Here is a 24,217-nt window from a genome sequence, read left to right on the forward strand (position 1 = left end):
TCTAAATTGAGAGCAAATTGCCAAAAACGACTCTCCTTATAAGGAAGACTCAACAGATTGGCTCTGGTCTGGATTCCTGGCCATACCGGCCTGTAAGGCAATGAGTCTGCTGACTCCCTTGCAAAGGAGTGTGCTGCAAGCAGCTTCATCGGACCAGAATCTGTCATTGGCATCGCTTTAGGTTTTGCCAAACAAAGATTGAACACCTGTATGGCAAGAAGATTTATAGACTTCTGGCAGAATATTCCAGGATTGGCTCACCACAAGGCGTTTATTTACCCTTCAAGGCTTGATACCAAACAGTGGTTGGACCACAGTAGGGATGAACTACGATATCTAACAGGCTTTCTACGTCACTGTCATTTGAATCATCATATGCAGAGACTCGGACTGTCGGAAGACAGTGTGAGTCGCCTCTGTCTGGAAAATAATGAAACAGCAGAGCATATACTTTGTGCCTGCCCCGCTGGGGACCTAATTAGGTTTTTAGAGTTCGGCAGAGCCGTACTCTCACCATCTGATCTGAAGGACCACTCACCATACAAACTAATCGGCTTCGTTAAGAAACCAACCCTTGCGGGTTGACCCACTCACTTTGGACGTAACCTAACCTACATTTGTCCACAATGGAAATTAACATGTTCTTGAATACAATAATTTTTCAATGAATGATTACCCATGCCAACAATTCCTACTTCTAATGTTATACGAGTATAGATAGATAGATAGACATATACTTTATTGTCCAAGAAAATACAATCTTATTGACAAAGCTTGTTAAATAATCTGGTTTATATAGCACTTCAAAGAATAAAAGAAAAGAAACCATTCAAAAACAAAAATACATAGAAACACAATTTGAGCAAAACTAAGTTCACATATCTAATAGATAATATATAACAATAGAAAACAAAATTTAACAAAATGTAGATAAAATAGTTTGTATAGTCCCTTTCAAAAGATGTAAATACCAAATATATACAATTTGAACATAAGTTCACATGCCATGGCCATAAAATAAGATCTATCCCAGTATAAAATATAATTTAAAGTATAGGTGTCAATATAAACAACAAAAAAACACCTATATTTTATACTTCCATAAATCAAATAATACTTTGTCTGGCTTGTTTTTGGAACAGGAAAATGTATTTTATTTTCAGTTACTTGCCGGGTTATGTAATTTGTAGGTTCCGGAGTTCCAACCATATTATGTTTTTTGTAAATAAGGCAAACAGTTTCCAGTATGAAAATACAAGTAACAGTGAGAATTTTTTCTCTCAAAAATAATGGTCTACATGACTCACGCACTCCCACCTTGCATAAGTATCTAACCGCTCGCTTTTGCAAAACAAACACTGAATATCTAACTTCAAACATATATCAAATATATCATACAGTGTGACCCATTTTTAATGGAAAAACCCCCTAAAATTTGAAGTTGTGAACCGATTTTAATAATTTATTTTTTGAAATGTCAAGTATTGGAAGATCTACCTTGGGGCAAAATTTGAAATGTTTATTGAAGTTTCAGGGCATACTACGATATTTTTTCTTAGTTGAAAATCGGGGTTTTTTATTAGCGATTTTTTTATTGGAAAAATCACTACGCCACTGGATTCAGAGTGCCTCTGAACAGGTGTGACCCAAATTTTATAAAAAAATATTCATTATTAAGAAAGTTATGCTAACTCAAAAATTCGAAAACTCACACAGCTAACAGTTACAAAAAACACCCTATATCAACAGATATAGCCATGAGAATATTTTTTTATGATTACAGCAATAAAGTGCCGCCAGATGAAAAAAAAAAAGAAGCGTGAATATTTTTAATGAAAATAACGGAATTACATTCAAGTTTTCACGCAAATTAACTAAAACTAAGACCTAATATTTCAATTGTCCTCGTATTAGCTGCGGTACGGTAAATAAAATAAATAAAATATTCAATGAAACTGGTGCAGTATCAAAAATGATGTTAGAAAGTAATCCTGTACAAAGATGAAACAGGAATGACAGGAATGATCAAATCATTTAAGACTATTTCGGAAATAATCCTGATGCTAGTATAAGGAATGCCACTTTAGATTTGAATATTCCACGAGAAACTATTCGGATATGTCTCAAGGCGAAGAATATTAACCTTTAAAGCCAAAATTTTTACACACACTTCAAAAAGGCGACGAAGCAAGACGCCTGGAATATTGTTTATGGGCCCAAGGGGAATATTTAAACAATAGAAATTTCCTAAAAAATATTTTATATACCGACGAAGCCACTTTCACTACAAATGGAGTAGTGTCATCACAGAATTGTCGCTATTGGGCAGCGGATAATCCTAACTGGGTAATAAACTGTAAAAGTCAGTATTCCAAAAAAATCAACGTCTGGTGTCGGATATTGAACGAACGAATTATTGGTCGTTTCTTTTTGGAGGAAAATATTATTGCGCAGGTTTCTAGAATGTTTGAACACAGAGTTTTGGGATACTATTCACGAGTTGCCAATCAATGAATGATCAAATTTAATTGTCCAGTTAGATGGGTGTTCAGTTCATTATGCCAGAGCTGTGAGGCAATGGCTTAACGAACATTTTCCAAACCGATGGATAGGCCGTGGTAGTCCGTTTATAGAGTGGCCACCCAGATCTCAAGACCTCACAGTTTTGGACTATTGTCTCTGGGGACTTCTCACACAAAAGGTTTACAAAAACCGCTCAAGAGAAATGAACTTTGTGCAAGAGTTCGACAGGTATGTGCAGATATTAGCCTTCAAGAACTAAGGAACGTAATCAGAAACATTCGTAAGCGCTACGACACATGTATCGAAATACATGGTGGATTAGTAGAGGCTACTAGAATATGAGTCAGAATTGATTTTTGCACTGAATCGAAACATTTCAATAAATTAGTTATTAGTTACGTTTATTAAAATTTTTTGCTTCATTGTTAGTTGAATTGTGTGAATGTAATTCCGTTTATTTTCATTAAAAATATTCACGCTATTAGTTTGTTTTTCATCTGGCGGCACTTTATTGTTGAAATCATAAAAAAATTATATATTGTGACTGTTAGCTGTGTGAGTTTTCGAATTTTTGAGTTGTCATAACTTTGTCAATAATGAATATTTTTTCATGAAATTTTGGTCACACCTATTTAGAGGCACTCTGAATCCAGTGGCGTAGTGATTTTTTCAGTAAAGAAATCGCTAATGAAAAATCCCAATTTTCGACTAAGAAAAAATATCGTAGTATGCCCTGAAATATCAATAAACATTTCAAATTTTGTCCCAAGGTAGACTTTTCAGTACTTGATCTTTAAAAAAAAATCATTGAAATCGATTTACAACTCCAAATTTTAGGGGGTGTTTCCATTAACAATGGGTCACAATGTATATCATATATCAAATATATTCAACTTCAAATAACTAGACCTTTAAGCAGAGACGAAACGTTGACGATTTCGAATAAACACCACCTGTATGTGATGAAAAACACAGAGAAGACACTCAGACAGAGTACAAATAAACATTAATGGAGGTTTTGCCTGAATGCGAAATTCTGATGTTTGTTACATTTTTTCACCAGGGATGGTGAAATTTTCCAGCAGAGTAATAGCTTCAGAACCAAATGGAATCCCTATGCAAATGCCAAATATTTTTTGTTTGCTTCACCGAACCAAATTGTTTTGGAGTCGTTTGGAATATTTTCATCGAATAATTTGGAAAAATACACAATGGACATGAGAATCAAAATGAAATTTGAAATTATTCACATTCTCAAAATTAATTTTTGTTTTTTTTGACCTAACAACGAGCTGAAAACGAGCTCATAAAAGTTTTGAATTTTATGGCAGTGAATTGAAAAATAATTGCAAAACTTCTTTCGAATTAAAGTTCTTGGTTGGACGCTTTGTAAATGAATACCAGTCTTTTGTAAATTAAAAATTTGTGGCACCCTACCTGGTTTCAGTCTTCAATCAATTTTGTACAACTTTCAGATATACAACATAAAATTTTCAAAATCTTCTGGTTTCTGAAATAAAATGATATTTTAATCGAATATTTGCTATATTCCACACTTCGATCGTTCCAAACCATTTGAGAAAGGGATAGAGCAATGGTATATTTTGAGCAGATGTAATTTTCATTATGCACTCTTTAAAACAATTGGATTTTTTCTGTTTTGAATAGAACCAGATTTTACCTTTCCAATGATATATTATAAGTTATTATTTTTTTTTTGAAAAATTGGAGACATTGAAAAAAAATAATTCTTATAGAAGGCTTTGACTTTGATATTTCTAAATTTGACTATCAATTTGTTATACTCATAGACATTTTGTTGTTGTACAAGTCATAGAATTTGTGGCGAAAAATGGCTTTCATGAATGAAGAAAAAAGATATATGATACAAATTTATTATCATTACGATAAAAACAGTGTAAGGACATCGGAAAAGTATTCAAACTTATGTTCCGAAAGGCGACAATCACATCAAACTATGTACAAGTTATTGGATCAAAATCTCACCGAGTTTGGTTCGTTTGAGAGCCAATGAAAAAAATACAATTATGTAGCAGGTATTGAATTGAATAAAAAAAAGTGGCAATGTGGAAGTGCAGATCATTTTCGAATCCTTCGAAAAATAAAGCCAGAAAAAATTAAAAACCATTTTCCGAAATTTCAGTTGTTTCCGGATATCTCCGGATTTACTTGGAATTTCAGAACTTTCTCAACGGCATATTGTTAGTCAGGTAAATGCGCAACTTTGTCCCCATTTAACTATCTTCCTATCTCTCATATTTTCTGAGACCCCAATGGTGAGGATCGAATTCGAAACACCCTGTATGCAAATGACTAGCAAATTCATGCAGAATTATTGAATAATTTTTTGTTGTGTATTGGGTATACGTGATGAAATTAAAGAACTACCAAATTCAAAACGAAAACCCTTCAATAATTTGAGTCGAAAGTAAAACAAAAAGTTATTTTTGTGTTACAATTAATGACTCAGTATCTTGTGTTTCCTCCTCGGAGAGAAATTACAGCCCGGGTTTGCCAGAGCATGGTTCTTATGAACCTCCTGAGTATTCTTGAGGCCAACCCTCCCACTCTTTTCGAAGAGCGATTTCCAGCTCATACAAAGTGGTGGGTTGGTTTAGACGGCTTCGGATGCTTCTTCTCAGTTGATCCCAGACATGTTCGATGGGATTCAGATCCTGGTTGTAAGCGGGTCACCCCAAAGTGGTGATATTGTGGGTTTGTAGTACTGACGCACGATCTCTGCAGCGTGGAGACGGGCCCGATCGTACATGAGAATGAAATTCTGCCCTCCTGTTCCTGATCTATGGCGTATTTCATCAACGTACCTTCAGGTGGCAGAAATCGGATGACTACATGATCTGTATAATCATTGAGTGTTATTTCACCTCACACTATCATTGATCCACCTCCAAATGGAACCCTTGAAAATAAACAGCCGGGAATAAAACGTACATTCCTTCTGTATACTCTGGTCCGACTATCATTCTGACTGAAAAGTAAAATAAGACTCATCAGAAAAGAGTACTTCACGCCAACGTCTTGGCTGCCAACCACAACAACGTCTGTATGTTGAAGCTAACTGCATTATCTTTTTGTGACTTGATGTGAGCCAAGATACCTGGACTGGTCACCTAGATCCCAATCCACTTTCCCAAAGTCGATTTCGCACAGTCTGATCGGAAATTCAGGTCCCCGTTGCTCGAGTTAGTTCATTTTTTAGCTCCATGTCTGTTGAAAATCTGTATCTAATGGCATTAGGACTTAGATACCTGTCCTTTTGGGCTGAAATGGACCTCCGTTGCACTTTACCTGGCCTCCTATGGACAGTCTCTAGTCGTTGGTAGGGATTCCAAAGTCTTGAAACCAATATTCGACTTACATCTAACTGGCTGGATCTATTCCATGCTAGTAAACAGAACTGCAACTACGACTTTTCAAGGCGAGGCTATCAGGTTCAGGGTCACCAGGGTTGCCCTCAAGGCGGGGTACTATCTCCCCTTCTGTGGTCACTTCTGGTGGAAAGTCTGCTTGATGCCCTCGACAGAAGAAAAGTTGATCTGCAAGCTTATGCAGATGACCTTGTTATCGTGGCAAGGCCACGTCGGGAAGGGTAGCTTGTAATATCCTCGAAAGCGCGTTGGACGTTGTTCACAGTTGGTGCCTGAGGGAGCAGATGTCTGTCAACCCAAGCAAAACTGTGTTAATCTCTTCACCGAGAGAAGGAAATTGGACGATCTAACGCCACTTTCCCTCAATCGTGTGGTCATTCCATTTGGAACGGATGTGAAATATCTTGGCATTGTCCTTGATAAAAGACTCACCTGGAACGCTCACTTGGAAAAAGTTTTACACAACGTCAGACTGTCTCTATGGACATGTCGAAGGATTTGTGGTGAAACTTGAGGTTTAGGTCCCAAACAAATCCATTAGATTTATGTGAAGATTGTCAGACCAATTATCACGTATGGTGCAATTGCTTGGTGGCCGAAGGCTATACAGAAAACGGCCCAAGCGAAGCTCTCTGGCTTACAGAGACAAGCTTGTCTGGCTATCAGTTGTGCCATCAGTATCACACCGTCAACGGCCATGGATATCCTTCTAGATCCACCTCCTCTCCACATTTTTCTGGAAAGAGAGGCAAGATGGACTGCATACAGACTTGTGCATATTGCCAATTGCACAAATCAATTCAATTCAGAGTGCAACAGCCAGTTGGTTGACATTGGAAGTCACAGCATTCTGGGGATGACATCTGACTTTATGCCTCCAACTGTCAACTACGAACTACCTTATGAAGTACTATTCCCGAGAAGAGAGGACTGGATCCTGCGAGAGAAGGAAATATTGAGAGCAGATAGTTGTTGGTTCATAGATGGATCAAAAACACCTTCCGGTTCTGGTGCAGGTGTTTTCAGTCGCAGACCCAGGACAGAGTTATCTACCTGCCTAGGAACTTATGCGACTGTATTTCAAGCGGAAATTTACGCTATTGAATTGTGTGCGGAGTGATTGGATAAATCCAAACTCACTTACAAGTCAATAAAAATATTCTCGGACAGTCAAGCGGAGTTGGAAGCTCTCGGCTCGTACCAAGCAACGTCTAAATTGGTAGCAAACTGCCAAAAAAGACTCTCCTTGATAGAAAGACTAAACATATTGTCTCTGGTCTCGATTCCTGGCCATACTGGCCTGGAAGGCAATGAAGCTGCTAACTCTCTTGCAAAGGAGGGTGCTGCAAGGGGCTTCATTGGACCAGAATCTGTCTCATTGACATCGCTTTGGGCTTTGCCAAACAGACACTTAACACCTGGATGGCAAGAAGAGTTATGGACTTCTGGCAGAATCTTCCTGGATTGGCTCACTCCAAGGCGTTCATTCACCCTTCGAAACTTGATTCCAAACAGTTGTTGGACTACAGTAGGGATGAACTACGATGTCTAACAGGCCTTCTTACAGGTCACTGTCATTTGAATCATCACATGCAGAGACTTGGACTGTCGGAAGACAGTGTGTGTCGCCTCTGTCTGGAAAGTGATGAAACTGTAGAGCATATACTTTGTGCCTGCCCCGCTGGGGACCGAATCAGGTTCTTTGAGTTCGGCAGATTCGTACTCTCACCATCTGACCTGAAAGACCACTCACCATACAAACTAATCGGCTTCGTCAAGAAGCTGGGTTTATTTGGCCGAGTGTGAATAGGTGTGAGCCACAATAAACACTTATGGGTTGCGGTGGAGGGTCAAATAGACCCACTCACTTCATACCTACCTACCTACATATAACTTTTGACCAACCTGACGATGGAAAACACCACCTTCAATCGATGTGACAGCCCTAGTGTCATCATTGTCAGGAAGGAATCTTCCAACACCTGCCATGGTACGTAAACAGAAAATGAGTGAACTGCACATTGTAAGTCAGATTCATGTCCAGAGCTGAATATATCGATCATTGTGAACCGTTATTCATATTATTTATAAAACACAAAATTTTGACACTTAACTTCCATTTTTATACTTGAAACTCTATGTTTGAAGCATATAAGCACAAGTCCAACGTCTCCGATACTGGGCGCACTTGTACAAACCAAAATACTCGCCAAATAACGAGAAAAAACTTACTTCTTCTCATCTGCCACTCATAATTAACAAAAAAATCAATAAAGTATGAGAGCAAATAGATATATAACCATTTGCCACCCTGTTTGAGAGAAATCCCCAAGATTATCCTCACTTTCAATATATTGTGATGAATGTTTCGCCTTCGTCAACTTGTTTTATGTCCTAGAATACTATTTACATATTTAATTATACATACATTCATTATATAATACATTATAATATAAGCTATGTGAATAAGAATATTTCAGGATGATGCTCACTTTTTGTGTTGTGAAAACGTTTGTATTTGTCGACCTGTGTTAAATAAATACTATTTGTCAAATTTATTTATGCACTCATTTAGACTATAGAAAGCTTCGTTAATAAGAATTTCTATTCTTGAACAATGAATTATATTGATTGATTGAAGGAATATTGAAAAAAAACTCATCAACATTGTAGCTCCTTTTGGGAAACTCAAAAAAAAACTTTGTTGATACGATTAATGGCTGGAAAGGTAAAAATGTTCCCTTGTGCGCGTCTGTGTAATTAGTCGTTCCAACCAGATAAGGCAGTGATGTGCAAACTTCTTTCGGTCGGTGTCCGTTTAATCGACATCTACCACCACTGAGTGGCTGAATGATAATCGGATAACAGCAACCACCTGTACCATTTGAACTGCATCGCGTTCTTTCTCATTACCCTATTACGCGCTCCGACGATCTCGGTCACCGAAGGAAGCTGCTGATGTTGCTTGCCGTGTCGTCTGGGAAACGACGCTTGCGCTCATGCCTGCTCTGTCCTGCGTCCTTATCTTCATCATCCAGTGCGCCCTTTTCCCGTTCGAAAACACGAGCAGTCAGCTGGGGCGGTGGCTGGATTGTGGGCTGCGTGTTGCCAGATTGATCACAAGTATTGGAATTGGGGATTTTCTGTGGGATTGTTGTATGGCCCAACAGAAATATTACTTTCGCACACCAGATCTGCTATACTCTTAACCGAGTTGGCGTCATCAGGAAAGGATATAGAAAACCGTATCAACTTTTTTATAACCAACACGATCAACAACCACTATTATTTCCATTCATACATCAATGATTTCTCAAGTTCATTTTTTCATTAACGAGTAAAACGTACACGTGTTTGAGATTTGTTTTTTTTGATAACCCTCGAAAGTGGAAACTTGTACGAGATGAGGATTCAAATCAAATTGAATATATATATATATATATATATATATATATATATATATATATATATATATATATATATATATATATATATATATATATATATGGTAAAATGGATTAACAGGGTCTCTCAGTCAAAAAATCAAAAATCAAACTCTGCTTTACTTTGCCAAGCTTTCGCTTCTAATGGGAAGCTTCTTCAGGGCAGTAAAAATGAGTGAAAAACAATAAATTGAAGATAGAATTGACATAAAAGTTAACATGTATATACATATATATATACAAAAAAAATCGTATATATGTTAACTTTTATGTCAATTCTATCTTCAATTTATTGTTTTTCACTCATTTTTACTGCCCTGAAGAAGCTTCCCATTAGAAGCGAAAGCTTGGCAAAGTAAAGCAGAGTTTGATTTTTGATTTTTTGACTGAGAGACCCTGTTAATCCATTTTACCATACATTTCTCCAGTCGCTAACATTATCCAATATATATATATATATATACAGTGCGGTGTCCGCATATATATGTATATATTTGAATGATGCGACTAATTTTCCTTTATTTTCAGTATTTAAATATTAAATTTAACAAAAAGGATTTGAAGCTTTATATCTTCTATTAATTATCTGCGAGCGCTTTCGACAGCTGGTCGTACTGTCATCTTCTTGACACTCCTCAGACTGAACTTGTCATCCTGTCGTCTGCCTCTTTATACGGTCCGAACGTCTCAACTCAGGTATTTCAGGTACTTTAGGTAAATTTGCCTGTATTTGTACTGCATCAGGTACTATTCTTTGTGTTAGATCTTCTTTAGGAATGTGTATGGTTTTGTTTAATATATTGAATGTGAGGTCTTGTGTTTTGATTTGTACTTGTTCTTCGATGAGTGTTAAATTTATGGATGTTCAAGTTTACCCAAATGTCCATGCGGTTTCCCTTGTTGACTTGTTTTATGTTCTCTGGTGGGGGGAAATTTATGTTTGTTCTGTATGGCGTGTGTTGCGAGGTTTGATTTATATACTATTGGATTTATGTATGCCTTTTTGTGCTGATTGTACCTTTGGATCAGTTTTTTCTTGGTTTGGCCGATATAGAATTTGTTGCAGTCCGAGCATTGTATACTGTATATCCCGTTTTGGTCTTTGTCTTCTTCTTTTCCATAGTTGTTTATTTTTGTGTTATCTTCGTGTTTGACTTGTATGTGATGTTGATGTTCAGTAGTTTGAAGACGTTTGTTAGTTTTTTGGTTTGGTGTCCTACGTACGTGAATGCTGTCTATCGTTGTGTTGTTTTGTCTGTTGGGGTGGCTTGATCCTTGTTCTGTATTTTTTGTTTGATTCTGTTTTCTAGTTTATCTATTGTCTTTTGGGTGTATCCGTTTTCGTTCGCTATTTGGTATATGACTTTCCGTTTTTTGTTTCGGGCTTCATTGCTGAGTGGTATCCTTAACATTCTATATATGAATGCGTTATAGGCAGCCATTTTATGTGATGGTGGATGGTTTGAACTTGCGGGTATGGTGGAGCTTGTTCGTGTAGGTTTCCTGTCATTTGAAATTGTGTTTTGTTGTGGTTATATCCTATGGTTATGTCCAGGTAGTTAAGTTTTGAGTTGTGTTCTTCCTCAATGCTGAACAATGCGAAATAAATCAAAAACTATGTTTCAGCATTGAGGAAGAACACAACTCAAAACTTAACTACCTGGACATAACCATAGGATATACCCACAACAAAACACAATTTCAAATGGCAATATACAGGAAACCTATACAAACAAGCTCCACCATACCCGCAAGTTCAAACCATCCACCATCACACAAAATGGCACATCTGCTGTTTTGTAAGATTAATAATGAGAAAACCCAATGTTCAAAATATGAAAATTATTATTAAAAAAAAAGAAAATAACGAATATACAACCTCCCCAAGGCAGGGCTTTACTTTATTTCGATAATAATTTTTCATGAATTTGACATTGGGTTTTCTCATTAATAATCTCAAAAAACAGCAGATGACTCTGATCACACTTACACCATAACTGTTCTCTTTTGTGTCAGTGTCAATTGTTTTTTATCTCTCTCTGTGGTCTGCAGCCACATGGCTTTTACCAGTAAATTATGATTTCAAACCATATAACGATTTTATTATGTAAATTCAAATAATCTTCCTTGTATCAGTGAGGAGTCAAAACTTTTTTTATTATGGTAACTTTATTTTATTGACATGTTTCAACTGTTCAAATGTAACATTCTTTTCGACACGGCCATCCTCACCAACAGTAAGTTGAGCCTTTTGTAACAAATTTATATTATTTACTTTTGTTGCTTTTTGTAGCTTTTCCTTGGTGAAGCGAAGAGAGAGAAGAGAAAATAGGTGAAACCACTCGAATGACTCCAATAAGTCTAGTTATCACTTGAATACGATTCTGGATACTGACAATCTAAATGTCGTGAAGTAACTTGGTTTGGAATCTTTTGATTTGATATCGTAATGGAAGTTCCTGGAAGCCGATAAGCAAGTTTCTGGAAGTCTCTAGAAGCGACTCGATGTCTAGAACGATTGAAACGCGCAAGTCAAGTTGAGTGCGACCTTGACTAAGTCACAATCAATATATGCAGAGCAGCGGCGGTCAGTGTTATTATTTTAGGGGATCAATGGCCATCTCCAGTATCCAATCGCAGTCTCAAATGGTGAATTATTTTGTGTATTTGCTTTTGAACAATTCGTGGAACTGTTAACTCAACGCCGATTGTGTAGCAAGTATCCTCTGATATTTTTCTTCAACTCTAAAGCATCGAACAAGGAAGAATTGTTATGATTGTTATGATTGTTATGAATTTATTCCGTTTACTAATCAGAATATTTTTTGTCATCGTTACCAGTAAGCGTCTTTTCATCGGTTCATTATTTCTCGTTCGTTCCAGATCGATAAACGTCTGAAGTATTTCACGGGTCTTTTTATTGAATTCTTCACAACGCAATATCATCCTTTGTTTGCAGTATCGAACTAATATTGTTTGTTGAGCTTTGTGAATACCATAGAATATCGAGTAATATCGATGCATTTTGAATCTTGCCCCATATATTTCGTTTTTCCTTTGTGTTCATCGCGTTTCCCATGATTCACGTTCGACTTTTAATGTTGGATTTCATAGCTATTTTATGGCTCGTTTATTATCATCATTTTCTTGTAGGCCAATTGTTGCATGAAACCGTGGATTCATTTATATTTGATCATTTTGAAACAACGAATCTCTGCGAAAAAAATTCCGGACGAAATTTTAGAATAGTATTCTGGCAGTGAATTTGTAATTTATACTCATTGCATATTAGGAAACGCTAGTTGAAGTTTCAGGAAGCCACATACGTTTTTGCTACAGAGTAAACAAGTAAGGATTTTTTCAAAAAAAAAATCTACATACACAAGACGTGATAGACTGCATGGAATCATACCATCTAGAGCGGTCAGGAGTATTGATTTTGCTATTTTCCTGCTCACGAGGAGCATTCAACAAGAACCCCAAGAATTCGTAACAATCTTTTTCTTGTCTTAACTAGTATCTAGTCAACTTCAAAGACTACGAAACTGCAGCTGCATGAACAGGTGTTTGATTTTGGTTAATGAGTAGAAAATATTCTCGTTCTCGTTCATTGTTGAAACCTCGTTCTTGAAATTATTAACTTGTAAAATGCTATTCATATAACAAGTGTTTCCTAAATTATCCTATCTAATTTCCTTCGCAAGATTTTTAGGATAACTGTCTACTAATTCGTAAGGAAGAGCATGTTCCACAGAATCTGCATGAGAACCATTTCTCAAGCTGCAATCGATCCTTCCAAGTGATGAAGGGTTCCGTAGAAGAATCGATTCGGCTCATGCTCCTTCACGGAAAAGAAACCAGAACCACGAGGATTGCAGCTCATATTTGGAGGGCAAGAATGACCTTTATCCATTAATCGCACTGAAAAAGATGAAGGTGGATCAATCACTTGCGGATTAACCTTGATAGGGGACTGATGAATATACACATATCTCGGTTTGTTCTAAAGAAATTACCACGTTGAATAGCAGTAGTAATCAAAAAGTGGTATAACGGTAATATTCCGTTGCTTGGCCTAATCTCCTTCCGAATTTACGAACAAATAACAGAGGGATTTTTCTTTAAGTTAGGCTATGTACGTAACATTTATGCATGATTTACACATCTTTGTGAATAGTTTATACTGAAATTAAATATCCTCTTCTTCCTTTTGAAATATTCCCACATTCCTTGTATGTATGAAGATGGGGAAGTAGAAAGCCACAACCTTTCTTTCCCAAAAATCAGTCACTTCTGAGAATATGCCTTCTCAATTTAATGAAAATAATTCACAAAAACGGAATAATTTTTTACTGTCCTTTCGTGCTGATCATTCCGATTTGAAAATTGACTTAGGAATCGTGTTTTCCAAGTTTTCTTAATTCAGTCTTGCTTTTAATAGTTTTGCAACCATGGAGTACTGTATGCGAGTTTTGCATCGCCAGGGAGGTAAAGCCAGCAGCCTTTTTTTCTTTGAGATACAGTCAAGATGCTTCCACATTTCACCCCTAACCGCAGCTGCGGCCAAAGTTGCTATGAGCAAATTTGATAAAAACCTATTGCCGTATGAAAAACTCACGAAAAATTTTGAAGTTGTGAAGAAAAGATTGGGAAGGCCTCTAACCTTATCTGAAAAAGTTTTGTACTCTCATATTGATCAGCCTTCAACACGGGATATTGAAAGAGGAAAATCTTATTTGAGATTACGCCCTGATCGAGTGGCTATGCAAGATGTCTTGGCACAAATGGCAATGTTGCAATTTATTTCTAGTGGTCTGAAGCGGATAGCTGCACCAAGCACCATACATTTAGACCGTTTAATTGTAGCTCATGAAGGAGGAGCGAAAGATCTTGCTCGAGGCATAGAAGTTAACAAAGAAGTATATAATTTCTTAGGATCTGCCTGTAACAAATATGGCGTTGGATTTTTGACAGCTGGATCAGGTATTCATCAAATTATATTGGAAAACTATGCATTCCCTGGTCTTTTGATGAACAGAACTGATTCCCACACATCAAATGGGGGAGGTCTTGGTGGGCTCTGTATTGGAGTGAGGAGTGCTGACGCTGTAGATGTAATGGATAATATTACCTGGGAATTGGAATGTCTCAAAGTCATTGGTGTTCGACTAACAAGAAAACTATCGGGATGGACATCACCAAAGACGTCATTCTCAAGTTAGCAGGCATATTGACTGTGAAAGGACGTACCGGTTCTATTATCGAATACCATGGACCAGGTTGCGTTTCTGTATCATGCACGGGTATGGCAACTATTTTTACCATGGGTGCTGAAATCGGTGCAACTACGTTAGTGTTCCCTTACAACAGTCGTATGTCTGACTATTCAAAAGCCACCAGTCGAGCTGACATTGCAAGTGAAGCTGACAAGTACAAGAGTGTTCTCCTCAGCCCAGATGAAGGTGCGAAGTATGATCAAATTATTGAAATCAACCTGGACACCCTAGAACCACATGTGAATGGGCCATTCACCCCTGATCTGGCTAGTCCAATCAGCAAATTGGGTGAAAATGACAAAAAGAACTGTTGGCCTGTTGCACCAACAGTTCCTATGGGGATATGGGACATTGTGCTAATATCGCTAAAGAAGCAATGAAACACGGTGTTAAATAAAAAATTCCTTTCAATGTCACACCTGGATCAAAACAGATCCGTGCTACAATTGAAAGAGATGGTATTTCTCAAACTTTTACATAATTGGGAGGAACGATATTAGCCAATGCTTGCGGGCCTTGCATCGGTCAATAGGACAAAAGAGACGTTAAGGAAGGAGAGAAAAACACTATCGTTACATCACATAATCGTGACTTCACTGGGCGTGATTATGCCAATCCGGCCACTCACGCATTTGTTACCTCTTCAGAACTTGTAACCGCACTAAGTATCGCAGGAAGACTGGACTTTAATCCTCTAACAGACCAAATCGAAGGAGCGGATGGTAAGAAGTTCAAGCTGAGTCCTCCGTACGGAGATGAACTCCCCAACAAAGGGTTTGACCCCGGCCAGAACACATATGTTGCATATGTTGAAGATGGTTCGAATTCGACCGTTGATGTAGATCCAAAATCACAGCGTGTCCAATTATTGAAACCTTTCGACAAATGGGACGGGAAAGACTTGAAAGATATGGCTATTCTTATCGAAGTGAAAGGAAAATGTACCACATATCATATTTCTGCTGCCGGACTTTGGTTAAAGTACCGTGGTCATTTGGACTACATTTCGAACAACTTGTTCATAGCTGCCACAAATGCTGAAAATAACAAACTTAACAAGGTAAAAAATCAACTCATGGGTGAATGGAGAGCAGTACCTGACATAGCTCGTTGATGATGAAAACTATGGAAAAGGTAGTTCTCGCGAACATACCCCTCTTGAACGTAGATATCTAGGAGCTCGTGCTATCATTGTGAAATATTTTGCTCGCATCCATGAAACTAACCTGAAAAAAACAAGGACTTTTGCCTCCCACTTTCTCCAATACTAGCGACTATGATAAAAATCCAACCTTCAGACAAAATTTCACTAAAAAATCTAAGTAATCTTACTCCAGAAAAACCATTGAATGTAAAATCAAACATGCCGACGGTGAAGTTGAGAAAATTTTGCTGAATCATACATTGAACGATCATCAAATAGGTTGGTTCAAAGCCAGAAGTGCACTTAATCGCATGGAAGAATTAGCTCAATAATGTAGACAGATTATTTGAATAATTTTTAAGTATTCAAAAACCAAAAATATTCATCTCTCATTATTATATTCGGTTGTGATTCAAAGTATATTTTTTCTTGTAATTTTTGTCCATATATATTTTCTATAACTAATCCAAAGTATGTATCTTCATAAAATTTTTGTTCATACATGTTCAACTCTAACATACTTCGAGAAAATGAGATATATAAATGTCTATGCTACTTTTATTAGTAATTGCGTTACTGCAGTTTCATACAATATTCATTTATTACAGCTGATTTGCGGAAAAACAGATTTTTTTAAACATATCAAATTCTGAATGGTGAACCGTGAACAAACAAGTGAGGCTTATTTGTGCTATATGCTCAACGGAAAGTAAGTTATGAATCTGAAAAAAACTCTCAATTGAAAAAGAAACATTTTCTAGAAGAAAACTTATTGGTTTTCAGAGCGTTGAAAAAAAAATAATTATCTTCTAAAGGAGAAATCACCTGACTCCTGATCTGAGTTTTGCATTTCATATCACCTCATCGTGGAGGTGGAAGTGATATGTTTTCAGAGTAGTGCTTGATTTGAATATGATTATTTTTTAAATATTTGATTGGAAGGGTGGATTGTCCAAGAATATTGAACAATTTCTGTCAAATGTTCCAGGAAAACAAATATTTTCCACATATCCTACTGTGCATGATATCCGAGAATCATAATTCCGAACTTTACGAGTTTTCCAATCAAAGAATGGACTCTTGGTCTGTCGAAGAAATTTTCAATTTCTCGAATATAAGAAATATAACCTGAGTTGTTGACACAGATATCAAATACATCAATTTTTCATTTCATGTATTCCATAAAAGAATATGGACACATATGTCATTTTTTCCGCAACCCTTTCAGTAGATTTTCGCATTTTTATGGTTTATCAAAGCATATAATAGTAATAATAATAGTCATTTATTTCCTCAAGACAGTTACAAACCATATGTAAAAAGTCACTTGTTTACATTTAAAATATAATAATACTGATACTAATACTGAAAAATTGATTCCACCGTAAATTGCCACGACAAATATTCATCCAGTTTATAAAAACACTGTTCTGTCAAGAAGGATTTCAAATTATATTCGAATGATTGTTCTGTCATGCAGTGTCTCACATTTGAAGGAAGAGCATTGTATATTCTAGGAGCTATATGACTGGGAGATTGGTGAGTTATTTTGTAATTTCCGAATGGAATTGAAAAATGAATCTTTTGCCTTGTATTGAAACAATGATTTTGTTTGTCCGTCATATAAACTTCATCATTATTGTCGAATACTAGCATACTTAACTCTGATATGACGAGACATGGTAATGTTAATATTTTCAGTCTCTTGAATATATCTTTGCATGAATCAGTCTGTGAAATCCCCGACATTGATCGTAAAACTCGTATTTGTGCCACGAAGATATTTTTTGCTAAGATAGATAAACCCCAAAATACCACACCGTATCGTAGCCTACTTTCAACTTGTGTACAGCTGTATCAATTGATCAGTATTGAGTATATGCAGCAAATTTCTAAATTGAAAGGCAATCGAATTCAACTTGGAGATTAGGTAATGGAAGTGATCCTTCCAATTGAGATTTTTATCTATTCGTAATCCTAAGAAAATTGTTTGATCCGAACTAGTTGAGATCGATGGACTCGATTCATTTGATTGGAATAACAACTCATCACATTCTTTTTGGATATAGGGAAATCTCAGTGTTTGCGTTGACACTTCAGGTCACAAACATGATACAAACCACCACCATACAAACCACTCACCATACAAACTAATCGGCTTCGTTAAGAAACTGGGTCTATTTGGTCGAGTGTGAATAGGTGTGAGCCACAATTAAACCTTGCGGTTTGTGGTAGAGTGTCGAATGGACCCACTCACTATGGACCTAACCTAACCTAACACGATTGCGATATTGTGGCAAGCTTCGATGTTGAAATTCATATTTCAGAAACGATTTTGTTGATCAATTTTTTCGAATTGGTTGGATATTGAACTTAAAAATCATGTAGGGGTCCTTTTTTGAATAGAATAAAAATCAGATAAAAATCAAAAGATCAATGTTTTTTTGAGATAATCTCAAAAAAGTTGTCATCAAATCATCATGCAGATATTGAAGAGTGTAGAAAAAACTGTCTCTATGTTGAATAAGATGGAAAATTTCGTGAAAAGTTCAACGAAAAAGTTTTATTGATAAAATCTGATTTGAAATTGAATTCATATTCAGACTCCTTCGTAGATTATGCAATCAATAGAATATAAAATGAAGTGTCATGTAATCAGATGACAATAACTACCAAAAACCTGTCACGAGCCATGTTGTACCTCATTCTCCTCAGAAGATGAAAGGTATCAATAATAAATGATATCGGAATTTTCACGAAATAAACAATCTATACTACCACGTGCAAGGTCCAACAACACGGAATTGCATTCAAGATCGTAAAAAATAAGTTGTTAGACCACTCTATTCCTTAAGATGATCTGTTCTGTGTTGATAAGATATATGGTGAAGCGAGTCCGTCAGAGTATCTGTCTCTTGAGATATCTCACTTAGGGTAGGCCAAAAATATCCACAATTTTTTTTTCACTTTATACTCTGAAAAATAGGTTGGTAGACACTTCATCAAATTCTCTCCAAGTATGAGCTCTTAATTTTGGAAGAAAAGTCCTCCGCCTGTCAATTATTCATTATTTTCTTATTATTAGAAAGAAAAATTCATACCTCAGTATTTACTCCTTGGAAAAATATTACATCTCATGTATCCCTAAAAAATGAATCTTCTACAAAACAGATTCCTACAATTTTTTTGTGCACCTCACCGTTCAAAAGTTATTAACCCATTAGTGCTCAGAACTAAAAATGTTGAATTCATTGATAGTGCAAAGTCTTTTCTGCTACTATATAATCACTCGAGCAATTGAAAAATGTATAAAAAAATATTTCCTTTTCAAGGACTCCAGAAACGCTTGGCAACCTGAGTTGCCACTGAGCCTTTAGGGCATTTAAAGTATGTCAACAGGTGATGATATTATAAAGAATATCATTTGAAGATTCATATAAACAAAAAGTTTGATCATTCATTTTATTTATTATACAAAACTACACTCTAGCATATTACATATTATGGAATGGTTCAAAATATTCGGAATGAAGTGGCACTTTGCATTTTGAGCAGAGGTATACAGGACGGTTGTGATACATCTTACACCGCGTGTACTTTGACTCTCCTTTCACAATAAGGTGATTCCTTCCATCTCTTCTTTTGTCATGAAGGGAAACAGATCTTGAATAAGACGATGATGGTCCAGGTCTGATAGCAGGATTACCATATAAATTCAATAATTGCAGAACAACCTGTCTTCTGAACTGCAAAAGTGGCATATCGTGTCCTAGCTGTCTATAGAAGAGCCATACCTGTACGCAACATTCATCCACACTCCAAGCAAACATAGGCCACCACCATTTCTTGATTCTTATTCTTGTCCTGTAGGTACTTGTGGATTGATCATTGAGATCAACCCCTCCCATATTTGAATTGTATTGAGATATTGGGTTAGGTATTTTCACAGTTATCTTTTTTTTGTACGACTATATCTCTGAATACTCCTGAGTGGATTTACTTCATCACAGTTTGACAGAACGGTAACCACAGAATTGTCATTCCAGGAAACTGCGATCAGTTTTCCATTTCCAACAGTTACAAATTTTCCTCTTTCAACCTTCTTGAATTCTTTCTTGGGTGGGAAATTCATAGCTTTGCCTATTCTGTTTTCTCGTAGAGTACCGGTTCCTCCCAATTTCCTTTTACATAACTCTTCCAGAAGAGAAACTGAAGTGAACAAATTGTCGAAATATAGTTTCGTTCCTTTGGGAACATTGCAGTGATCCACCAAACCAATTACCACATCACCTCCCTGACCAAGACCAGTATCAGGCAATTTGGTGTTTGATCCACAGTTAGGTTCTACATGCATTATATATCCATTCGACTTAGCTATCACTCACATCTTGAACCCAAACCTTATAGGTTTTCCGCGAATAAACTGTTTCGCGTGATGACGGCCATAATATGGTATGATACTTTCGTCAATTGAAAGAGAACCTTCACATGGAACTTGCTTGAATGACTCATTCAAATAATCAAAAAGAGGTCTTACTTTATAAAAACTATCCGTGTCAATATTTGTGTTATCATTCAGGTGAATATACCGTAAGATTTCTTCGAACCTGCGTCTGCGCATTGTCTCCGAAACGATGGTCACGTTGCAGTCCGGATTTTCTTGCCAGTACATACGCTTGTTAGGTAACTTATGATATCCATTCAACAACATAATGCACGTGATGCTCTCCTTTTTGGCCGGCATAAAGATTACTTTGTGTAACGATATGGTTCACCAATTGGTCAGTGAAAAAACACTTGAAGGCATCTAAAGGCAAAGCAACAGTGTTCTTCAGAAAGTCTATAGTGAGTGGTTCACAAGGTTTCTCTATAGATGGCAGTTTCCAGGCATGTTGTTTGTGTGAAGACCGAGTTGATTTTGATGGCAGGACTTTTTTCTTCTTCTGCAGACGAACGCGCTTTGAAGTAGAAGGTTTGGGATCCTCATTCTCTTCCATATGAATGTCATCATTCTGCTCAGTTGAGAATTCACAATATCTTCCATTTGAGTATATAGATTTTACTCAGATTGAGTATATTCATTCTGCTCCTCCTGTGATTCTTCAAAAGTAACCACAGCCTTACTTCGAAGTATACGGCCAGGCAAATGTGCTGGCTTTCCGTCCACTTCATCATCAGACAAATCAGAGTCTTCATCTTTATCATTCGGAAGCTCATGCGGAGGAATGATACTAATAGATCTGATACAAGGAATTCGTTCACCGTAATACTCTTCGTAGGTATTCAGCATTTCATCAACTGTTAACGTGCCATCTTTACATGGCTACCCAACAGCTCGGTGGCAACTATAGTTGCCATCTGAATTTACATACTTGATACAACAATACCGAGAACAAAATTCATCTACTTGCCACAAAACCTCACAAATATATATATATATATATATATATATATATATATATATATATATATATATATATATATATATCTTAGTAACTGATTCTAACAGATGCATAAGAATATTTTAGTGAGAACAACAAATTATACTTACATTTTTATAGGAATGTTCGTGAGCTCTGAAATTCACAAAAATCAAAGTAAACTTTAAAAAATCTCAGATGGAATATACAATATTTTTCTTCACAAAATGTCGGAGTAAGACTTGTACAACACGTTCATGATGAAATTTCAGACATAACTTAACAAAATTTGACATGCCGTTGATTTGAAAACAGTGGTAACTCATATTGCCAATGAGCACTAATGGCTTAAATGTTGAAGTTTAATTTTTTTTAGACAGATTTCTTTTTTATATGGATTTTATAACTCGTTAAAAAAAAATTCTTTGTGATACGCGCACCTCATATTTGTGTAGAAAATTCACTGTTCTACAAAAATGATTTTTTATGAATAATCGCTTAAATCAACCATTTGAAAGATATTTATCGTCAAACTTCAATACACAATAATTTCAACAGTTTTTCATTAATAACTCGAACAGTTTCGAATTCAATTTATTAGCTTCGGAAAAAATCGTAAATATGTCTATGAACAATGAAATGTTTCGAACTTTCTCATCAGTTTTATTTTCAGTCTTGAGCATGTGTTTGAGTTTCTGTCGTGAAAGTTAATGCTATAGAATTTCTGTTTTCGAAAATTCATTTGAAATGTATTATTCTCATAATATTCCCATAAATTTTATCTTTCACATTCAGGAATCTCGATCGTGTTGTTATTTATTTCCATGGCATTTGTTCTAAACATAATCAAAAAAATTACCCTCAAAAATACATAAATTTTGTTGTTCGAGGGGAGTTTTGTTTTGAATCACATGGCTTCTATCGTTTGTCTGAAACTTAAGCGACCTATGTTTTCTATTCTCAATTAACCTTTAGTATCTACCCTTTTCTTACTGCATTTTAAGTGGTTTTGAATGTCTCTCTCAGTTGGAAAAAATGCAATAATTTTTGTTCCAATGTACCCACACGTGCTTAGGACTAAACAAAAACTGGAAAGCAGTTCAAAACATTCCTATGTTCATAGAAAGTCAAGTTTGTACGGTTCTTCCCGGAACTCATGATTTCAACTGGAATTGGTCTAATGAAAAACTATTAAAATCAATATGCATTGAAGTTTGATGACAAATATCTTTCAAACGGTTGATTCAATCGACTAATCATAAGAAACCAGTAAATTTCCTGTGAAACCATGAGGTGCACGTATCATAATGAATTTTTGGTGAAGAGTTATAAAACTCAGTAGAAAAAAATCTGCCTGAAAATAATGTAAGTCAAATCTTTTATAACTTTTGAACGGCTAGGTTTACAAAACAATTGTAGAAGGACTTTTTTTCAGAAAATTCAATTTTCTATAGATATGAGATGGATTTTTTTTCCAAACAGTGAATACCAAGATATGGATTATTCTTTCTAATAATAGGGAAAAAATTGAAAACTGATTTGTGGAGGACATTCCTATTGGAATTGAGAGCTCATACTTGAAGTGATTTTTATGAGGTGTGTATCAACCTATTTTTCAGAGTATGTAGTGAAGAAAAATAGTTGATTTTTTGGCCCACCCAATCTCACTATTATTTTATAAAGTCCCAATAGTGGGTGAAACTATTGATGTGTCATTCAACGTTCATTATTCATTTCAAACTCTCACTAACTCAAAAGCTATTTGGGCCGGCTAGTTTTGAATTATAATCATTCAGAGTCTTTCATAATACAAGTACCGTTCCTGAATTTATTATATGAATTGTCTCCCTTCAAGAACATCTGAACCTGGAATCATTTCATAACAGCTTCGCATTAATTTGCTTTCATCACCATATTCCGAAACGCGTCACGTTCAATGAATTCTTCAGTGAAGTAATCTGCAACCCCAGACTCCACAAGGATTCGTATTAAGGAACTTTGCTCTCATATGCTTACTGAAGTGGAATGGAATGTTCGTCATTGATTTTAATACTCATAGCTGTGTTTTCGTCTTGATATTTCCTCCGTGGATTTGTGTTCATTTTCCATCAGTAAGTGCCATCTGAAGAAAATATTTGTCTTTGTTCACTTCATGAATGGATGAATTCATGATGATCTATAACAATGGATGCACCATTTGTGAATGAATGATTTAAATCTATTTCAATGACGAAACGAGAATTGAAACTTTCTATGTTTTTAGCACTCTCACTTGTAACTAACGTATGAGATTGAAAACTTATACATTGAACTCTTGACTTCAAGGACGAAACTGCTGTAACGTTAGTTACAAATGAAAGTGCTAAAAAACATAGAGTTCCAATTCTCTTTTGTTCATTGTAATTTCCTACCACGTAGTAACGGCTACAAACATCAATTTACTATTTTAATGAATAAAATATCATTATTGATATGCTTTCAGTAGAAACTCAAACAAAACACAAATAAATGAATATAGACATATTTCTCTCATCACACATCTTTCTAAAATTATTGAAACACAAGCTAAATTTTTTTGTGAATGGATATAATTTCATTTCAGCTAGACAATTTCTCTCATCACACATCTTTCTGAAATTATTGTAACACAAGCAAAATTTTTTCGTGAATGAATATAATTTCATTTCAGCTGGACAATTTGGGTTTGAAGGAAAAACATCTACAGAAGACGCAATACTTGAATTATCGGAACTGATACACAAATCTTCAGAACGAGGTGAACCCTCTCTTTGCTTCTTCTTAGATTTAACTGAGGCATTTGGTACTGTTGATCATCGTCTGCTCTTACAAACACTAGAAAACAAAGGCATTCGGTCGGTCGGCAGCCAAGCGGTTCGGCGTGGGTGCTTTGTTCACTCACTCGAATTGACTGCCGTGTTGGTCGGTGGTTCAAGCCCTAGTCTGAACGATCGATCTTCACTTGCTATCGTCCAACTCGTGT

At 36.1% G+C, this 24,217-nt stretch overlaps 1 protein-coding gene and 1 pseudogene across 1 annotated transcript in view; both read left to right on the plus strand.

Moving 5' to 3' along the window:
• Nmdar2 (glutamate ionotropic receptor NMDA type subunit 2) overlaps window positions 1-24,217 on the plus strand; it is a 521,025-nt gene that overhangs the window by 70,806 nt on the left and 426,002 nt on the right.
• LOC111504391 (probable aconitate hydratase, mitochondrial) lies at window positions 13,768-16,199 on the plus strand (annotated as a pseudogene).

The sequence above is a fragment of the Leptinotarsa decemlineata genome, unplaced genomic scaffold, assembly GCF_025532065.1.
Source record: "Leptinotarsa decemlineata unplaced genomic scaffold, Ldec_3_MD MMD2_tig00001719_RagTag_RagTag, whole genome shotgun sequence".
NCBI classification, from domain to species: Eukaryota; Metazoa; Arthropoda; class Insecta; order Coleoptera; family Chrysomelidae; genus Leptinotarsa; species Leptinotarsa decemlineata.